The sequence below is a fragment of the Maniola jurtina genome, chromosome 22, assembly GCF_905333055.1.
Source record: "Maniola jurtina chromosome 22, ilManJurt1.1, whole genome shotgun sequence".
Lineage (NCBI taxonomy): Eukaryota > Metazoa > Arthropoda > Insecta > Lepidoptera > Nymphalidae > Maniola > Maniola jurtina.
In genome coordinates, this window is record NC_060050.1 from 4,553,612 (window position 1) to 4,573,102 (window position 19,491).

General features: G+C 38.7%; 1 protein-coding gene and 1 non-coding gene across 3 annotated transcripts in view; one reads left to right on the forward strand and one right to left on the reverse strand.

Moving 5' to 3' along the window:
• LOC123876796 overlaps nt 1-19,491 on the reverse strand; it is a 354,107-nt gene that overhangs the window by 330,612 nt on the left and 4,004 nt on the right. The gene's annotated exons all lie outside the window — the stretch shown is intronic.
• Nucleotides 17,776-17,848, forward strand: Trnav-cac. Its single transcript has one exon. It is a non-coding gene; the product is annotated as a tRNA-Val (tRNA).

The window sequence follows — 19,491 nt, forward strand, 5'->3', positions numbered from 1 at the left end:
AGCCCCTGTAATTTTAAAACTACATATTTTTAGAAAAATCTAAACACCACAGGTACAGATATTAGTTATTAGAATATGTTTGCATCATGGACTTTGGTTGCTTAATATTCAAATTAAATTTGGACTACGATTGTATGGAGTAAGTGACGGAGAAAGCCCTGTTGAGAACTCTAGTTGATTGTTGATGATATTATTTCAAAAGCTTGCGAAGACATCAGAACAGATAACAATAATTTATACAGAAAACTTTAAATTGAGGATTTCTGAAAACTGCAATTATAATCATCATCATCATCATCATCAGCCAGTAGATTTCTATTAAAGGACATAGAGCTTCCTCTAATAAGCGCCACCACACCTGGACGCCTTCCTCACAAACACTTTAGGGCACCCCACATTACCCTTATGCTCGTACGTGGTATTTAGCTTTATTCTAGATCTTTTTTATGTCAGTAGGTAAAACTATTATAAATGCGCTCGAATCAGGCCTTGACAACAATTAACTCGAAGTATCTAAACATACTAAAGAATATATCACAAGTTTTCATACAACACGTGCATTTACTGCATCGGAATGCACATTTAAGTTGTAAGTAACCTATTTATACTCATTAGTTACATTAGCACACCCACAATGAATCACATGATATTAAAAGCAACCCGATACATGGAAACATGAGAAACTCTGCTAGAGACATGTTTACAGTCAAGCTCTGTGATAATACGCACGAACCGTTTACTATAATTACAATTACAGACCTAATTACAATCCGCCAGATATAATCACACCCACACACTGACATGGTGTTCATTAGTTTAATATTGCTAAAGGTGTACTGAACTAAGTATGTAGACATCGTTCTACTGATTTGGTACAATGCTGAGAGTGATGAATTGGATTATTCGTTCTCGTTGTTAATAAACATTTTTAATCGACTTCCAAAAAGGAGGTGGTTCTCAATTCAGTGATTTTTTTAATGTAGGTTTTTTCACACCGATTTTTTCGAGGACCTGTTTTTTTTTGTTTTCTAAGGTGATGCTCATGGGTACGTTTTCTCAGTTCACAAGTCAAAACTTACACACCCCATGCATATACTTAACTTAGTAAATACGTCGTTATAGTACATAGCAAGGTTGACCGTAATGTCTTTGTCATCGAATTGAAAAGAAGAAATATAGTGACTTTTCTGTAGATAGCTTTTTTTTAATTGTTATTGTTAAAATTAATAAAAGTGGACTTTTGGATTGAGATGATCTACTGGTTTTAATTTCAACTAACCTGACTAGGTCGACGACACAGAAACAACTCGTACACTTGAAAGGTACGAAAAGTTAAATTTCTCACGATGCTTTCGAATGTCAGCAGATGTTAGAAAAATTAATATTAAAAAGCTCAACTTAAAAGGAGATTAAAACCACTGCCTTAGATTCAACCTACAAACCTATAAGGAAGTTAAGAGTACATAAATATGGAAGTATGCTGTAGAAAGGTTAAATTGGTACCTGATAATAGCGTACATTTAATGCAACAGAACCGTTCCGTGGGATTTGTTAGGGCCATTGCACACACGATACTTTAGAATCGGCAACGGGCGACTTGATCGCTTATGACGAGATCTCAAGTGGCACAGTGGTGAGTGCTGTGGTCTAGAAAGTGGAAGTGTCCACTTCGATCTTACAAAGCGACTTAGCGTCTCAGTACGATGCCTTGTGGAAACCGATAAGAAGTATAATTTATTAAATTGCCATACTCCTTGTAAGTTAGCCTTCCATGTCAGACTGCATCGTCATTTTCCAAGTGAGATCGCTAATCAAGTGAGGCTCGGACCTCGGCTTAGGATGATGATATTGGAACGCTTGGACGGTTTGGTTGGACTTACAAGTCCGAATGTTCCCAAGGCTCTGGGGTACGTCTTCCTCGAAGTGACGTAAGAAATCGAGAACCTCATCTTTACCGGCGAAGATGCTATACAGATATTGGTGTATCTGGCTTTTATCACTTAAATACCACGCCCAGATGGAACAAATCACCAAAAAGCGAAGCAGCAGCGAAGCAAGAGTTAAGTTAATAGTTAGTTAGACTGATATAAATGGCGATCTTGCAAGTCGCACCGGAAAGGGCAGAGTTGGCAGAAGCCCTAGCTAAGTGGACGGACGACATGAATTGAGTCGCAGGCAGCCGCTGGATTCTGTCGGCGCAAGAGCATGGCCTGTGCAAGTCCACAATCTATACAATAGATCTCTGTCCAACAATGGACGATCCATTAACGTCTAACGACGATAAAGTATCGTGTGTACTTTGGCTCTAATACATTCCCCGTTGACCGATAGCTAAAGGCTAGGTAGGCACAGCATGTAGAATTGTAGACTATCATTGCACACGTAGACTGGTGAGCAGACTGCATATTAACTGAGCTTACACTGCAATTGACCAGTGCACCTTTTAAACGGTTAACCTAGGCTAAGTAATGCTCTAATGTCGAACAAAAGATTTACTTTGTTTAAAATATACAAAAGAAACTTTACCCACCTACTAAATGCTTTTAAAAATACGAATATAGAACCTATAGAACTAATAAAGTTATAGAAGAAGTACCTACGAGTTCATCACTACCCATATCTAAATGCAAAAGTGTGTTTATATGTTGGTTTATTGATTTACCTATTGGCTTGTTGGATTGTCCTTCAATCAAAGAGTTCCCAAATCTCAGGTGATTTTAAAAACCTAAATCCACGCAGACGAAATCGCGGGCATCAACTAGTCATAAAATTACCTATAAAACATTTTTGGACAGCTCGGGGTAATAACTCCATAATTAATTTTGAAAGTAAAGTAGCTATAAAAAGAAAGTTTGGAAATATAAATCCTCTAGCGTCTAGTTTATTCAAAATTGTTTTTGCGAAAAAAAAAGTACCTAGGTATTGTTTGTACTGTCATATTTTATAACAAGCAGTTACAAATTCTATGGACTCATCTACCATTTTCTAAATAGATACCTATTCAATCAGTTGGGTGCTTTATCCGAACCTCTATCTCTAAACCTCGTTGCCTCGCTTCGAGGCAGATCCTAAATGGAAATACCGCTTCTGATTCATTGATTCGACACACTACCTTTAGCGATATTGACCCTTTTAAGGTTGCAAATGTAATATTAGATACTTACTATAAACCTAGTTCGATACACCTGCCTATTAACTAATCTTAACGGTAAAGGAGAATACACACATTAGGAAGTGCAAGAGCCGCCAGAGCCGGAAAAGCTTTAAGAGTACCTAGTGTAGTGTGTCCTTTATCTATGGGCATCGTCTAGGCAAGCGCACTCCATCATATTATGCTTCATCATCACTTGCCAGCAAGTCTAATTGCAGCCAAGCGCTAGTCTACAAAAAATATCTTAGGAGGCGCAAAGCATCTTCAAAGCAAGCGCGCTCCATCATATTATGCTTCATCATAACTTGCCAGCAAGTCTGATTGCAGCCAAGCGCTAGTCTACAAAAAATATCTTAGGAGGCGCAAGAGCCGCCAAAGCCGTAAAAGCTGTAAGAGTAAATCAAGAGTGAATAAGCATCTTCAAAGCAAGCGCGCTCCATCATATTATGCTTCATCATCACTTGGCAGCAAGTCTGATTGCAGCCAAGCGCTAGTCTACAAAAAATATCTTAGGAGGCGCAAGAGCCGCCAAAGCCGTAAAAGCTGTAAGAGTAAATCAAGAGTGAATAAGCATCTTCAAAGCAAGCGCGCTCCATCATATTATGCTTCATCATCACTTGGCAGCAAGTCTGATTGCAGCCAAGCGCTAGTCTACAAAAAATATCTTAGGAGGCGCAAGAGCCGCCAAAGCCGTAAAAGCTGTAAGAGTAAATCAAGAGTGAATAAGCATCTTCAAAGCAAGCGCGCTCCATCATATTATGCTTCATCATCACTTGGCAGCAAGTCTGATTGCAGCCAAGCGCTAGTCTACAAAAAATATCTTAGGAGGCGCAAGAGCCGCCAAAGCCGTAAAAGCTGTAAGAGTAAATCAAGAGTGAATAAGCATCTTCTAGGCAAGCGCGCTCCATCATATTATGCTTCATCATCACTTGGCAGCAAGTCTGATTGCAGCCAAGCGCTAGTCTACAAAAAATATCTTAGGAGGCGCAAGAGCCGCCAAAGCCGTAAAAGCTGTAAGAGTAAATCAAGAGTGAATAAGCATCTTCTAGGCAAGCGCGCTCCATCATATTATGCTTCATCATCACTTGGCAGCAAGTCTGATTGCAGCCAAGCGCTAGTCTACAAAAAATATCTTAGGAGGCGCAAGAGCCGCCAAAGCCGTAAAAGCTGTAAGAGTAAATCAAGAGTGAATAAGCATCTTCTAGGCAAGCGCGCTCCATCATATTATGCTTCATCATCACTTGGCAGCAAGTCTGATTGCAGCCAAGCGCTAGTCTACAAAAAATATCTTAGGAGGCGCAAGAGCCGCCAAAGCCGTAAAAGCTGTAAGAGTAAATCAAGAGTGAATAAGCATCTTCAAAGCAAGCGCGCTCCATCATATTATGCTTCATCATCACTTGGCAGCAAGTCTGATTGCAGCCAAGCGCTAGTCTACAAAAAATATCTTAGGAGGCGCAAGAGCCGCCAAAGCCGTAAAAGCTGTAAGAGTAAATCAAGAGTGAATAAGCATCTTCTAGGCAAGCGCGCTCCATCATATTATGCTTCATCATCACTTGGCAGCAAGTCTGATTGCAGCCAAGCGCTAGTCTACAAAAAATATCTTAGGAGGCGCAAGAGCCGCCAAAGCCGTAAAAGCTGTAAGAGTAAATCAAGAGTGAATAAGCATCTTCTAGGCAAGCGCGCTCCATCTCAGGCTGCATAATCACTAGTCAGCAGATCTAATGGCAGGCGAGCGTTAGTCTATAAATAAATAAAAAGATAAGTAATATTTCAGCACTGACTAACTGAAACGCAACTGAGGTCAGAAGCATTAGCAGCGTTGTAAAAATACTTAAGTAGAGGTTACAATATCAGCAGCAACCTTTGCTGATGTCATCTTACAGTTCTTTAGTACGCCCGATACGGCCGAATCTTGCAACTGACGTCATTCTACATGTTTTTTCAGTAGTTATAGAAAAATGTACGATAACCATACGATATGTAACCATACGATACAATTAACTTTAATCAATGATTAATTACCTAGGACAAAAGTTATTGAAACGTGCTCCAAAAGAAAATTATCTGCAGATGTTTTACCCTGGGATCAGCTGATAAAATTACTATAGGTTTAACGGTTTCTAGCAGATGTTAAGTCGTCAGCATAGCACCGTAATGCACCTGCAAATTCTTTTGAATACTATCCATAAGTTTGAGCAAAATAAGCACTAGGCCAAAGCTACGTCAGGTCTTCGAATCGTCGATACCGCAAAGCCTTAAGACTAAGGTCTTCAATCAGTGCGTCCTACCTGTGATGACGTATGGAGCAGAAACGTGGACACTGACAGTTGGCCTCGTCCACAAACTAAAGGTCGCTCAGCGCGCTATGGAGCGAGCTATGTTGGGTATTACTCTCAGGGATAAAATCCGGAACGAGGAAATTCGCAGAAGAACCAAAGCGACCGACATAGCTCAAAGGATTAGCAAGCTGAAGTGGCAATGGGCAGGTCATGTCTGTCGCAGAACCGACGGCCGATGGGGCAGACGTGTTTTGGAGTGGAGACCGCGTACCGGTAAGCGCAGTGTGGGACGACCTCCTGCCCGCTGGACCAATGACCTGAAGAAGGTGGTGGGGAGCGGGTGGATGAGGAAGGCGGAGGACCGTGTTTGGTGGCGCGCTCTTGGAAAGGCCTATGTCCAGCAGTGGACGCATACAGGCTGATGGATGGATGGATGGAAGCACTAGGCCATATAAAAAATTAAAAGTCAACAAAGGGTCGTAAGTAATAAAAAAAAACACGAATGCCCAAAAAAATAAATTAAAAAGTAAAAACATCATACTTAAAATGGTGCCGTGCCATAAAGCCGCCACATTATTTTTTTTTTTAAATTAAAAGTAATGTCACCCGGGAATCGGGATGATTTAAGGACTCTAACAATACCCCATATAATATACATATCCAAACCTGTCCAGGCATTTAGAAGTTATGGTGGAATACACAAACTCACATACGTGCTTACATGAACACCGAAAACATTACACTTTTCGGGAATCGCGTAACAATGAGAATAAGACGTACCTATACATGCTCACTTTCAAAGATACATATAGGTTTACCTACGGGAAATATTTCTACTCTACGACCTACGTGATATAGATATTGATCTGTATTCTGTACTATGTACTGAGTCAAATCTGTAGCCAGTTAGCAGAGTTAACATAAGATTAAGAATCAGAACTGTTCGAACTAAATACATTATTCATTCATTATCTTGACTATTTGAAATAAATTATCGAGCCTAAAACGGATAAACATGAAATGAGAATGCAATACATTAAACATAAACAAGATTTAAAAAATCTCTTAGGTAAACTCTCGAAAATAACATTAAAAGTAATTTATGTGTACAAACATTTTATAGCAAACACTAAAATCTCGTTAGAAGTGGTATTCCTACTTTCGACACCCAACTAAGTAACTAACAAGCTAAAAGAACATGCTATCCTAGAAACACAAATGCTAAGGTCGAAAGGGGAAAGTCACAGTCAAGTACTATCTCCACGATTTAAATAGATAGCATTGGAATAGTACTTAAGAGGGGTCTCTCCGTCACTCGCTCCATACAAACGTTCCAATTTCATTTGAATATTAAGCAACCAAAGTCCATGAAAAAGATTATATGGAGTAAGTGACGGAGAGAGCCCTGTTAACGGAGAACTAATCAAATCATTAAAATAAGGAATAAAATTAAACTAGCGACCCATAAAAACAGTAGGTAGATACCAGAAAATCAAGATTATTAAAACCACGTTATTTTGCACTAAAGTTATCTCTTGGTAAAGAATAATATAAAATCAAGTTGTTTTGGATTCAAAAAATGTAAATCTAAATCCAGGAATCTAAAATATGGTGATTTTAGGTATATCTCTTGATATAAAACCTAATTAAGAAAATTAAATAGAAGCTAATAAGGGTTAATTTAATACTTATTATTTTATTTTTTTCTACAGAAAGTGGTAACAATAAAGAGTAATGGTAACATAAAAGAAAGAAAAATATATGTATGTTTTCTTTTCTTTTATTGTTATTTTCCTTCTTGTGATTGTAAAACTAAAATGAATAATGATAAAATAATGGCGAAAGTGGGTTAGCCTATATCTTGCATAGATGTATTTGATCAAAAACATAACTAAGCATACAAATTCGATGAACTCTAAACCTAAAACTATCCGTTAACAAGCTATTTGCCATGTTTACACAGGTGAAAAAAATTCCTAATGTTTGTCTAACAATATTTTATCACTGAAAGAGGGCCACATCAAACAAAATACAACAGTTTTGAGCTTTGAAATTGGGCAACTGTCTTAACAGGGCTCTCTCCGTCACTTCCTCCATACAATCGTAGCCCCAATTTCGTTTGAATATTAAGCAACCAAAGTCCATGAAATTTTGCAGACATATTCTAGAAACTAATATCTGGGCCTGTGGTGTTTTAGATATTTCTAAAAATATGTAGTTTTAAAATTACAGGGGCTCAAACATTTGTATGTGAATTTTTAAGACCGCGTAACTTTGAAACCGAGTATTTTAACGGAAATCTGGAAAACCACAGGCATAGATATTAGTTCCCGGAACGTTTCTACAAAATTCCATTGAGTATGCTTGGTTAGTATTCCAATGAGAGACGATCTACGTTTGTATGGAGCGATTGATGGAGAGACCTCTTTTAATAGAGCGAAGGAACTTGCAATATTGGAAAAACATTTCATCAGAGAAAAAGCTTTATTTTAGTCGATTTCAGTTTCAGTATACTTAAAAAAACTAATATACATCATGAATCATTCACCTTCGTTGGTTTTCAACTAAATGATGAAAGTGAACCAAATAGATAGGTAATTATTTCTTCTTCTTCGAAAATGTTCTTAACAAAAATGTATAATTTATAATCGAAACTTCATATTTGCCTTCTCATATGAATTTTCCATAGCATGCCAAACTCCACCATGCCTGTGTAGATAATGATAATCAAGAAGTAATCAAGTCACTAAATAACATGACAACCCCTTATTACAATAAAAACACGTAAGGCTAACATAAAGTTAGCTTGTTTATAAAAGACGGGTATTATACGTGATATATTTTTCACCTATGACAGTGATTTGTTTTTATCAAATTATTATCTAATATTCATGTTGTTTCCTAATGTTTGTTTAAAGATTGCTATTAGACTTGGTTAATAGATGTTATAACTTATACCTATCAAGGTTTTGGTAGTTTTTTAGGTTCCAATAATATAATCTTTAACCTCAAGGTGGAACCATCTTTAATTAACAGGTACTAGTTAAACTCAAATGAGTTAAATATCAGAGTATAGACTGAGAGTATAGGTAGGTAATAAATAGAAAAGCCTGCAAAAAAATCATATTGGATCTCCCCAGTATTCATAAGAAATGTATATTGCAGAAACGAGTGATCATTACGACATAAAAAAAAGCGCATTCTTGGTCCTAATGGTCCTAGTGTCATGACCAGATAACGACTATCTATAATATATTGAATAAAGTAATGCGAGGATAAAATAGGTGCTATTTATATTGCCATCCTATACTTTCTCTAAAGCTAGAGATAAGATTTAAAACCTGATGGAAAAATCTCCTTTGGTGCTGGAGATAAAGGGCGGTGGTAATTACTTAATATCTGGTGGTTTGCATGATCTTTTATAGTCCATAATTATAGCTCTCAATCTAAGGTCCCACTACAGCTAATTCCTTGTTATAAATTATTCTAGACAGAAAATACATGACAGTAAAAATGCACCACTCCCTCGAGTCAAATTGTTTCTCGCACTAACACGATAAATTCTCGAGGGGTGTGTTCATTGATTACTATCGTCAAAAAGATCAGAAGGGTCTTTTGGTCGTCTAATTACATAATTTCTTACAGTAATACTTTTTGGATTGTGTTAACTTATAAGCTAGACGGAAAATTATAGCTGTACTTTAAATAGACGTTAAGCTTCCCGTCTATTTGGAGAAGCTACTCGATCTTTGGGCGCTCTTGAAGTAAGATCAAAGAAAGCTGTTGCTGATTGATATCGTTGACATGTTTTGCTTTTGATCGTTATTTTCGTTCAAGCATTTTTCGTGCTTTAGGCTTAAACAAAAACGAACAGATTTCTATTTAGGAAAAGCATAATCTTTAAGGTTTAATGGCACATGTCTGTAAGATCCACAGGAGACACAACCACCGGAAACACTGTTGACTGAACGTCAGTAGCATCGGGGGTATCCTAAAACTTTGAAACTGATCTTAGCTGACGCCATCAACATTTCTACGATGTGCCCGGTAAGTACCGACCTACTACTGAATTTTTCAGCTGACATCACATGTTACTGCTCTTGTGGATAAAAATTTAACACTAAGGATGCGTTTATCATTTGTTAATTACAGACACCAAGTGACCAGACTTATTAAAATTTTCTTGTGTATATTGTTTTGTTAGGATCATCATTATCATCATCATCAACCGACAGACGACCACAGATGGACACAGGTCTCTTGTATGGACTTCCTCACGCCACTGTCTTGCGTCACAGCCATCCAGCAGTGGCTCCCGCCGACTCGTTTGATGTCGTCTACCCATTTACGAGTAGTAATGGGTCATCCACTCTGCGCTTCCCGGTGCAAGGTCACCATCCCAAGAGTCACAAGGATCGGACCCCAACTATGTGCCCTGCCCATTTGCCACTTCAGCATCACAACCCGTTGAGCTACTTATTATGTCTGGTTCTCCTAAGGACCTCGTTTAGGATATCCGTCTATTATTTTACTTGAAATCAAGTTTATCGTATCAGGATCTGCTTTACACTACCAGAGTATCTATTAATTTCACAGGTAAGTACCGCAAATTGACATAGGACAATCTAGCTCATTATTTCTTGAATTTGAATAAGTAATAAATTCAAAACGGGCAACTTTCTCATTCTCTGAGGCTACAAGGCTGTTTGGCTGTGACAGTTTGCGCTTTCTGCTGTCATGTTTCAATTTGACTCCCTGGTTTAAGTACGCAAATGCATCATGAAATTACATCTAGAGTTTTAGTTGGGTACTTATGTCGTATTTTATATATTAATAAAAAGAGGAAAAATGTGTTTGTGTGTAATCGGTAAAATCTGAAACTGTGAGGAGTGTCAATCAAACACAAACATTAGGCATGCACTGATTCATTAGTTTCACCTTGACGGATACCATATTCACTTCGCCACGGCACTCGAACCACTAAATTTTCACCGTGTATATAAATTCTAACCTACCCTACTGAAGCAATTTTATACCTAAGTTTTTCAGCATTAGAAAGCTACTTTATCCAGAAGAAACAGACATACATACCGCGGACGAAATCGCGGGTAAAAATAATAATTTTTAAAATACGACAACATACGGCACACTTAAATCAGTGAGCCTAAAGGTGCCCCCACGCAGAGAAATTCGTGCGGGGCGCTGCCGCGACGCGCAGTTCAGTTGCAGTTCAGTTCGAGTGCGTGGGCACTTTAATTGAAACATTGTAACTCCAGTACATAGCTGAAACTTAAAAACCCCTTAACCCACCAATTGCCTATGATGTTAAACTAGATGTTTGGAAAGCTTTTAGTTTTTCTAAATTAGAATTTTTCGCGCTGAATTTTCTCACTGACAGTTGATCATATTTTAGGTATTGATGATCTAAAAATCTATCTAATATTATAAAAGCCAACTGTGCCTGTATATCAATTCTCATTGCTAGCAAACTGAAATAATTTTGCGCTGACAGCGATTTTGTACCGCAATTTAACCCCAGAAAAATATACATCTGACGAGTTTTTAAAAAAAAAGAATATAAGCCATGTTAAATGACTAATATTCCCCTTTCCTCTCCAACTAAGCGTCAGGCTTGTGCTAGGAGTAGGTATGACAATAGTGCAACGGGCGGGGTTTGAACCGTCGACCTTTTGGTTTCCAGTCCACTCCTTTACCGGTTGAGCTATTGAGGCTCTAGAAATCAGAAAATTTTCGCAGACTAAGTCGCGGGCATAGTTGAGTACCTATTTAAATGGAATTGTAGGTACTTTTAAAAAAAAAAGTGACATTCTACAAAATTAAAACAAATATAATGTATTCATGATGTTATTCAACAAGAAACAAGTAAACCGATGTAGTAACCGAAGCGGCTTTGAATCTACATACTGATAACCGCGATTCGCATAGAATTACACGGGCGTCCCTTTAAAGGAATTGTATAGAAAGGCGGAAAAACGTGAGATTGTCAGATTGTGATGACATCAAAATGAAACATCGCGTCGCATAATATATCTACTCCTATAGTTAAATTGCATCAAGGAAACAGCATCATTTAACTCTTGTTCGTGTTAGATTCGAGTAAAAGGAAATTCCCGTGTTTCGTCGGAACTATCGAATTGCTTTGCAGAGTGGTTTATGCTCTCACACATCTTCTAGGATCCCCTTTTACTATAGGTACCTACGCTACCTACGTGGCATTAATCAATAATTTTTTTTTCATCCCATCTATCGAAAAGGACGACTTGGTTCGCCTTTAAGTGCACCCAAACCAAAGGTGGTGATTCTACTCTACAATCCCTCACTTCGCTCTGGATTCATAAAAGCGCCCTCGCCGTAAAAATATTATTTTGCTCCCTTATGATACAATCTACTATTTATGCCAACTTAATATTCTCTTATCTTTTCTTTATCATCCTTATACTGCTCCTTATATTTTAACCTTTTTTCAAATCTATTTGATTAATGATAAATTTCTTTAATGTAGGAACGTTTATTCATAATGTTCCTAATGTTTTTATTTTCAACAGAAAAAAGTCTTGATTTTTGAACATTATTATTAAACAGATTTCCTTTTAATTCGGTCACATTTCAAAAATATACCTTTCTTCAAAAAAAATTAGCACGTTATTTCAGCACGTCTAAGTATATCGTATGATTTCATTAACGACAGAAAAAAAAGTACAAAGGACTTTACATTTCATTGCATAAAAATTTAGGTAAGCATCCGTACTTAGTTGAAATTCCTCGGACACGTACGAAGCGATTTGCTTCCTCGTTTCTAATCCGAACCGCTAGGATATGGAACGCTCAAGAGTGAATAGGCAACTTCTAGGCAAGCGCGCTCCATCTTAGGCTGCATCATCACTTGCTAGCAGGTCTAAATGCAGCCAAGCACTAGTCTGTAAATTTAAAAAAAAGTATATTAGAAACTTTGACAAAGACACATACACAGTTACCTCCACAAAAGGTAACTTGTACCTCATTAAAGCTACAAGTACATTCAATAACAATACAAATCCTTAACTGTTGCCCAAAATGACTAAAGCACGACTATAAAATTCCTAAAACAAACGTAGAAATTACAGTTTAAACTTTGAAAGTCCATCAAAAAGAAAAGATTATGTAAGCGTACAACAAACGATTTACATTTTATGCAATCATAATAAAGTTACTGTGCTAAGAAACAGTGAATAATTTTTAGTGGGAGACGAAAGATGGTTTGTAAAAATGCTAAGGAAACTTACAGATTAATTTACGGTTCTTGCATCAAAATGAACCATCAAGACTGAACTTAATTCCGCTTGGATTGCTCGGACGTTACAACAAGCTTAACAGGGCTTTCTCGGTCACTCGTTTCATACAATCGTAGTTCCAATTTCATTTGAATATTAAGCAACCAAAGTCCATGAAATTTTGCAGACATATTCTAGAAACTAATATCTGTGTCTGTGGTGTTTTAGATTTTTCTAAAAATATGTAGTTTTAAAATTACAGGGGCTCAAAGATTTGTATGAAATTTTTTAAGACCGCGTAACTTTAAAACCGAATATTTTAACAGAAATCTGGAAAACCACAGGGCACAGACATAGATATTAGTTTCTAGAATATGTCTGCAAAATTTCATGGACTTTGGTTGCTTAATATTCAAATGAAATTGGAACTACGATTGTATGAAACGAGTGACGGAGAGAGCCCTGTTAGCTTTGTTTTAATCCGTAGGAAGTAGGACCGTATTTTGTTTCATTTGGATTAGCAAAGTAGATAGGCTTGTGTAGTGTATCATGGAGGGCTATTTCAGCGCCTCCAATAATAGGTACTTTTCAGGAGGTAAACATTCAAAAGTTTCAACTGCGAAATACTAGTAAGTATAAATCATTAAGAATGATGTTTTTGGCTCGAGGCACTGATTTATTCCCGTTGTATCTTCACAAAAAATCGTACGTAGGACCAAGTTTTCAGTAATATTACCTACGTAGAAAACTTTTTAGAAACAGCACTTTTTCTAAATTCCCGTGTTTATGACGATAGTTTGGCGTCTAACAGCTTTTTAGAAATAGGACGACAGAGGACACGCACGTATAACCAAAGCGTATAACATTTTTAGTACCTACGCTTTATCGTCATAACTCCTTTTAACTTCGCGGTGGGAAGTTTGAATAAAAAGAAAGTCCATTAAGTAATAACTTAACTGAACAATCGGGCTCAGAACTCTGCTAGGGGTATGCTCCCCCCATGGTTCCCCAATTTGGTGATTACAACCCTACGTCACAATCATTTATAACGAATAAACATGCAATCAAATTGATAGGGGATTATAAAGGCCTGCACCCACTGGCGGCACGGCACGACAAGGTATTTTCATGCGATGAATAGAAATATGAGAACAGTATGAGAATAAAATTGAAATTTCAATGATGATCATCGTAGGTGTAAAAGCAAAGCTGCATGCTTCAGCATGCCGTGTCGGCAGCCTTCGAAATGCCTCGGCATCCCTTGGAATGCTTCGGCAGCCTTCGGAATGCCGGAAAATGATGGGGTGCAAGGCTGCAACTGCGCTTCGCGTCTACACTACAACGACGACGGATACGTCTTGGCGTGCCTAGGCCCTAGGGACGTCGCGGCTTGCCTCTAGACGTCACGGCATAATTTCTGTCAGTATGCGCTTGCATTTAGTAATGATGCTGAGGGATTCCCTGCCCTGCCGTGCCGCCAGTGGGTGCAGTCCCTTATTGGGACGCAAGGGAGCATAATGAACTTAAGTGAAAATTGTTTATATTTTGGATTCAAGAAGCAATGAAGTAATAATGTTGAATGAATTTTGGTCTTTAGCGTCAACAGAGACTGAACAACTAAGCAGGAGGTATTATTATAAACATGAAGTGTGGGCAAACTCTATTCCCTCACTCTCATAATCGATGGGGCGGCAATTCGATACTACCGGAGAGAGATCAGGCGCAGAACTGTCTTTATGTGCCCTTAGGCATTGAACTAAAAACATTACAAAGCCCAAAGGCGTATCTAAGATATAGCGTGCTCTTACCTACTTCAATTACCCTCGCAGTGAATCAATATTATAATATTGATTAAACATTCTTCATCATAATTACTTGCTTTAGCTCATTGTTTTGGTGATTGCAACAATGACTATCAGTTTTATCTTGAAGTATCGCGCCCCATAAAGGCCCCATACAAACGAAGTTTAATTCTTATTTGAAAAACTGTGGTAACTCTTTTATTTTCCGAGATAAAAGTAGTCTATGTCTGTCCGTTAAATGTTTTTGTAAGTGTAGGTTTTTGAAAAATCCCACGCGAACTTATTGATTTTCCGGGACCAAAAGTATTCTATGTCTTTCACCGCGATGCAAGGCGCTTGCTATTTCTGTACCAAACGTCAAAATCGGTTAAACAGATGAGCTGTGAAAAGCTAGCAGACCGACAGACACACTTTCGCATTTATAATATTACTAAGTATGGATAAATATGGATACCTGATGCGTTATTCTATACAGTCTTTTATACTCTATACATATTGAATGGTTATAGCATTCAACTAGTGATTAACCAGCAATTAATGATTAACGGTTGTTTGGGCATTACAACATAACTGTCGTGGTACTGCATCCAATTTATCACGTCTCGTATGCAATGTAGGAAGATCGAATACGTGCTACTCCGAACTACGATGACTTGGATCTCTATTTAGATCACAAACTAAACTAACAATGAGAACATAATCGAATGCATGTTTCTAATTAAAACAAGACTAACTTATTACACCGCACTATGGAGCGAGCTAAGTTGGGTAGGCACTCTCAGGGAAGAAATCTGGAATGAGGAAACACACAGAAGAACAAAAGCGATTAACAAAGCGAGATTTCAATGGATTAGCAAGCTTAGTGGCAATAGGCAGGTCATGTCTATAACAGAATCGACGGCCGACGGGACAGACGTGTTCTGGAATGGAGACCACGTACCACCTACTTACCGGTAAGCGCTGTGTAGGACGACCTCTATCCCGCTAGACCTGAAGAAGGTGGCGAGAAGCGGATGGATGAGAAAAGCGCAGGACCGTGTTTGGTGGCGCGCTGTTGAAAAAGTCTATATTCAGCAATAGACGCATACAGGCAGTGGAGGATTGGATAAGATAACTAATTACTACGTATGTAGATATACGAAAATGCCCCATGCCTCTCGGCCGGACGACGTGGGATGCCGGCGACGCTGGGGAAAATATTAAATACATTAGGAAAAGTACCTGTTGTTCCACTGGCGGTGTCCATCGCCATTCAGCGTGGCAATTCTGCCAGCTTGATAGGCGCCTTTAGCCCAGGGGCAACCAGTGGTGGACGATTGACAATGCTATTTCGGAAAAATCGTAACTTCACCGTAACCTCCTATTCAGTGGGTCGGAGGCTCTATCCCGGGCATGTCTGCCAACCCGCACTTGTCAGTGTAGGGCCTAATCCTTCTCATTCTGACCCGTTCTCAGTAGTGGGCCAGCGATGAGTCGATATGATGCCTTAACCTGTATTAATATTATAAATAATAATAATAATAATCTTTATTCCAGATATTACATCCATTTTGTTAGTAAGTAATACAAACAATTGCTTAAGACTATGTTAGTAACTAGGTTAGTTTATTTATTATAATATAAATTTATTTGTCTAGATACCCATCCATGAGACACTAAGAGTGCATGTGCAAACCAATCCAGTGTCTCATAAATGGATTATCTAGTTTTTCAGACAAAGTCTTCAAAATGCCGTTGGAGCTACCACGGACTCTGCTCATCACCGATGCTGCTCTTTTTCTCATAATTGCATAAAAATCGTCGGTACGAGCCTCAGCAAACATCAGTGACGCACTGCAGAATCTCGGCAGCCCCATCAGCACCCTGAATCCATTATTATATTGGACGCGCAGGTCATTGTAGGTCCTCTGCGTATATGACACCCACAGGCTGCACGTGTAGAAAGTTTGGCAATATGCCTTAAAGAGAGTTATTTTTTATGCCCTAGATATTTAAACTCTGTGACTCTTTTAAGAGGAACTCCGTTAAGAGTCACAGGAGGGATATCATCCGGCGAGTTACCTTTGCTCTTAAAAACTAATAGCTCACTCTTTTTTACATTATACATGAGTCCATGTGACTCAGCATACGACTCGCACATCTTGAGTAACTTTCTCAGTGCGCTAATTGATGGACTCAGCAGAACCATATCGTCTGCATAACTCAAGTTATTAACCATAGTGCCATCAATAGAGCAGCCAATTCCGGTTCGGCGGAGTCCATCAATCAGCTGATCAATGTAGACGTTAAACAGGGAGGGAGATGTTAGTCCACCCTGTCGAACTCCGCATTCAAGGTGATATGGATCCGAAAAAGCACCAGCCCATTTGACCCTGTTCGTTTGTGAGCTATACCAAAACCTTAATATATTAACCAATTCTGGTGGCACATTAAGGTCCCTCAGCTTTGTCCACAGCTGTTCGTAACAAACAAGGTCAAATGCCTTAGAAAGATCGAGAAAAGCGGCATAGACAGGTGTCTTCCTGTCAGTATAGTATTTAACAGTCTGCTTGAGCGCCAGTATAGCACTTTCCGTGGATACATTTCTTCTAAAGCCGAACTGTGCATCATTTAATTTTATATATCCACTGAGCTGGCGGTCAAGCAGACCATCAAACACCTTTCCCAATACTGTGGCTAATGTAATTGGCCTGTAGTTACCTTTATCGGCAATATCACCCGTTTTATTTTTAACTACAGGCACAACTACACTCTCCATTAGGTCTGCAGGAAGGTACGAGTGTCGGATGCAAAACGTATAAAACATAGCAAGGATCCGGTAAACATGAGAACCCGCATTCAACAGGTGCTCTACACTCAGTTCATCATGTCCCGGAGCCTTTCCCCTCGCCAAGCTCTTTATAATACTCTCTACCTCTTTAGCGCTAAATGATAGAGAAGAGCCCGACGCAGGCAAATCAACCCTCTGCGCATACTGATTCCGAGTTAATGGTGATTGGACTCTAAAATGCTCCTTGAATATGTTAGCTATACGTTTTGCATCCGTTTCCCCATCGACACTAACAGGGAGGCTCTCTCTAATAAATGCGAAAGTGTGTCTGTCTATCTGTTTAACCGATTTTGACGAAATTTGCTATCCCAGGGAAGGACAGTAGCCGGAAAATCAAAGATTTCCCACGGAATTTTTAAAAAACCTAAATTCTCGCGGACGAAGTCGCGGGCATCATCTAGTGTAGAATATTATGCACTGTATTTTAACCAGCCAGATATTAGTTTCCGTAGTGTAGCGGTTATCACGTGTGCTTCACACGCACAAGGTCCCCGGTTCGATCCCGGGCGGAAACAGCAACTTTTTTATGATATTTTTAAGATAATAGTTTCAATAATAAATACTTGAGAAGAGTTTTGCTAATGTTTTAAGAATTTAAGTATATTTTTAAGCACTGTTTTTTTCGAATTAATTTTCGGTCGATATCCTCCAAGATATTCTCAGTAACAAAATTATAGTTTGTACATAATTGGGCACGTTATAAGCACAGATAAAGAAAAGATTTTTCCAAGCTCTTCTACTACTAGATACTTTATTAATCCATACTACTTAAAATGACAAAATGCTAAATTATGTCTGTCCGTCTGCTGTCTTTTCACGGTCCATCCACTTAACTGATTTGCACCTCTTGCATCTCGGAGATGGACCTAGGCTTTTCATCCCGGAAAATAAAAGTTTCCGCTGGATTTTAAAGGGCCCATTCGTTCAACAAAAGACAGAACTGATAAGGCTTGTCTCCTAGAGACTGGATGTAAGCTATTTTTCATCGCGGAAAATCTTAAAGACCCATCCGTTCAACCGATTTATAAACCCCAGGTTTTTAACAGGTTCTAAAAAGTTCTCAGAGAGATATACTTAACCTAAATCTATGCGGACGAAGTCACGGGGATCATCTAGTCTATTATATTTTTTATGATTACCTACTACCTACCTAACAGCTATTCTACCTACTCCACTTTCTATGTGAAATTTATCTCCAACCAAGGCATCCGTTTATACAGCGGAGATAACATTGTTTTAGTAGAGATAAGATAACAGATATTTTGGCAAGGCTACATTATGTGTACTACCTATCTAATGCTGGATTAAAACCAGCCATGCTTTACCAGTTGTATGATAAACCATATCGCTTACTGGATTAATCTATGCAGATAATAATTATCATCATGATCAACCCATCGCTGGCCCACTAATGAGCATAAGGGATCCCACATAAGGGATCGCTACACTACGCCACGCATCCACATAAGGGATCGCTACACTACGCCACGCATCCACATAAGGGATCGCTACACCACGCCACGCATCCACATAAGGGATCGCTACACTACGCCACGCATTCACATAAGGGATCGCTACACTACGCCACACATCCACATAAGGGATCGCTACACTCCACTGCGCATCGCCATAAGGGATCGCACACTACGCCACGCATACACATAAGGGATCCCTGCACTACGCCACGCATCCCCACAAGGATAATCGTTTCTCTCGTAGTTCTCGACAATCCACAAAGTCGCTCTGTGCCGACTCGTTTTGTAACTAAAATTATGTGACTCAAAAAAGGTAAACGACAAGGTTGGATGGTACTTACTAATTTCATCACGAATCTGCTCTCAGAATGAAAAGGCTACATAATGCAAAGTAAATATATCATCTTGAACGATTGTACGGAACCTTTCGCGTGTGAGTCTTCCCGAATTTACAAGCAGTAGCACCGTATTCTTGTAATAGACACTCGCAAGTCGCATTTCGTAACCTGCATATAGGAAGTAGTGGAAACGTAAAAGTTTAGCGCTGTTTATGACTTGACATAACTCTTTTCATAGAAGCTCATAAACAGGGATGGCGCCAATGAGAGACTGAGCAATAAACGCCTTCCAAAATTAGCTTGGCGAAGACGAAGGAAATTAATCGACGTGTTAAATGTAACCTG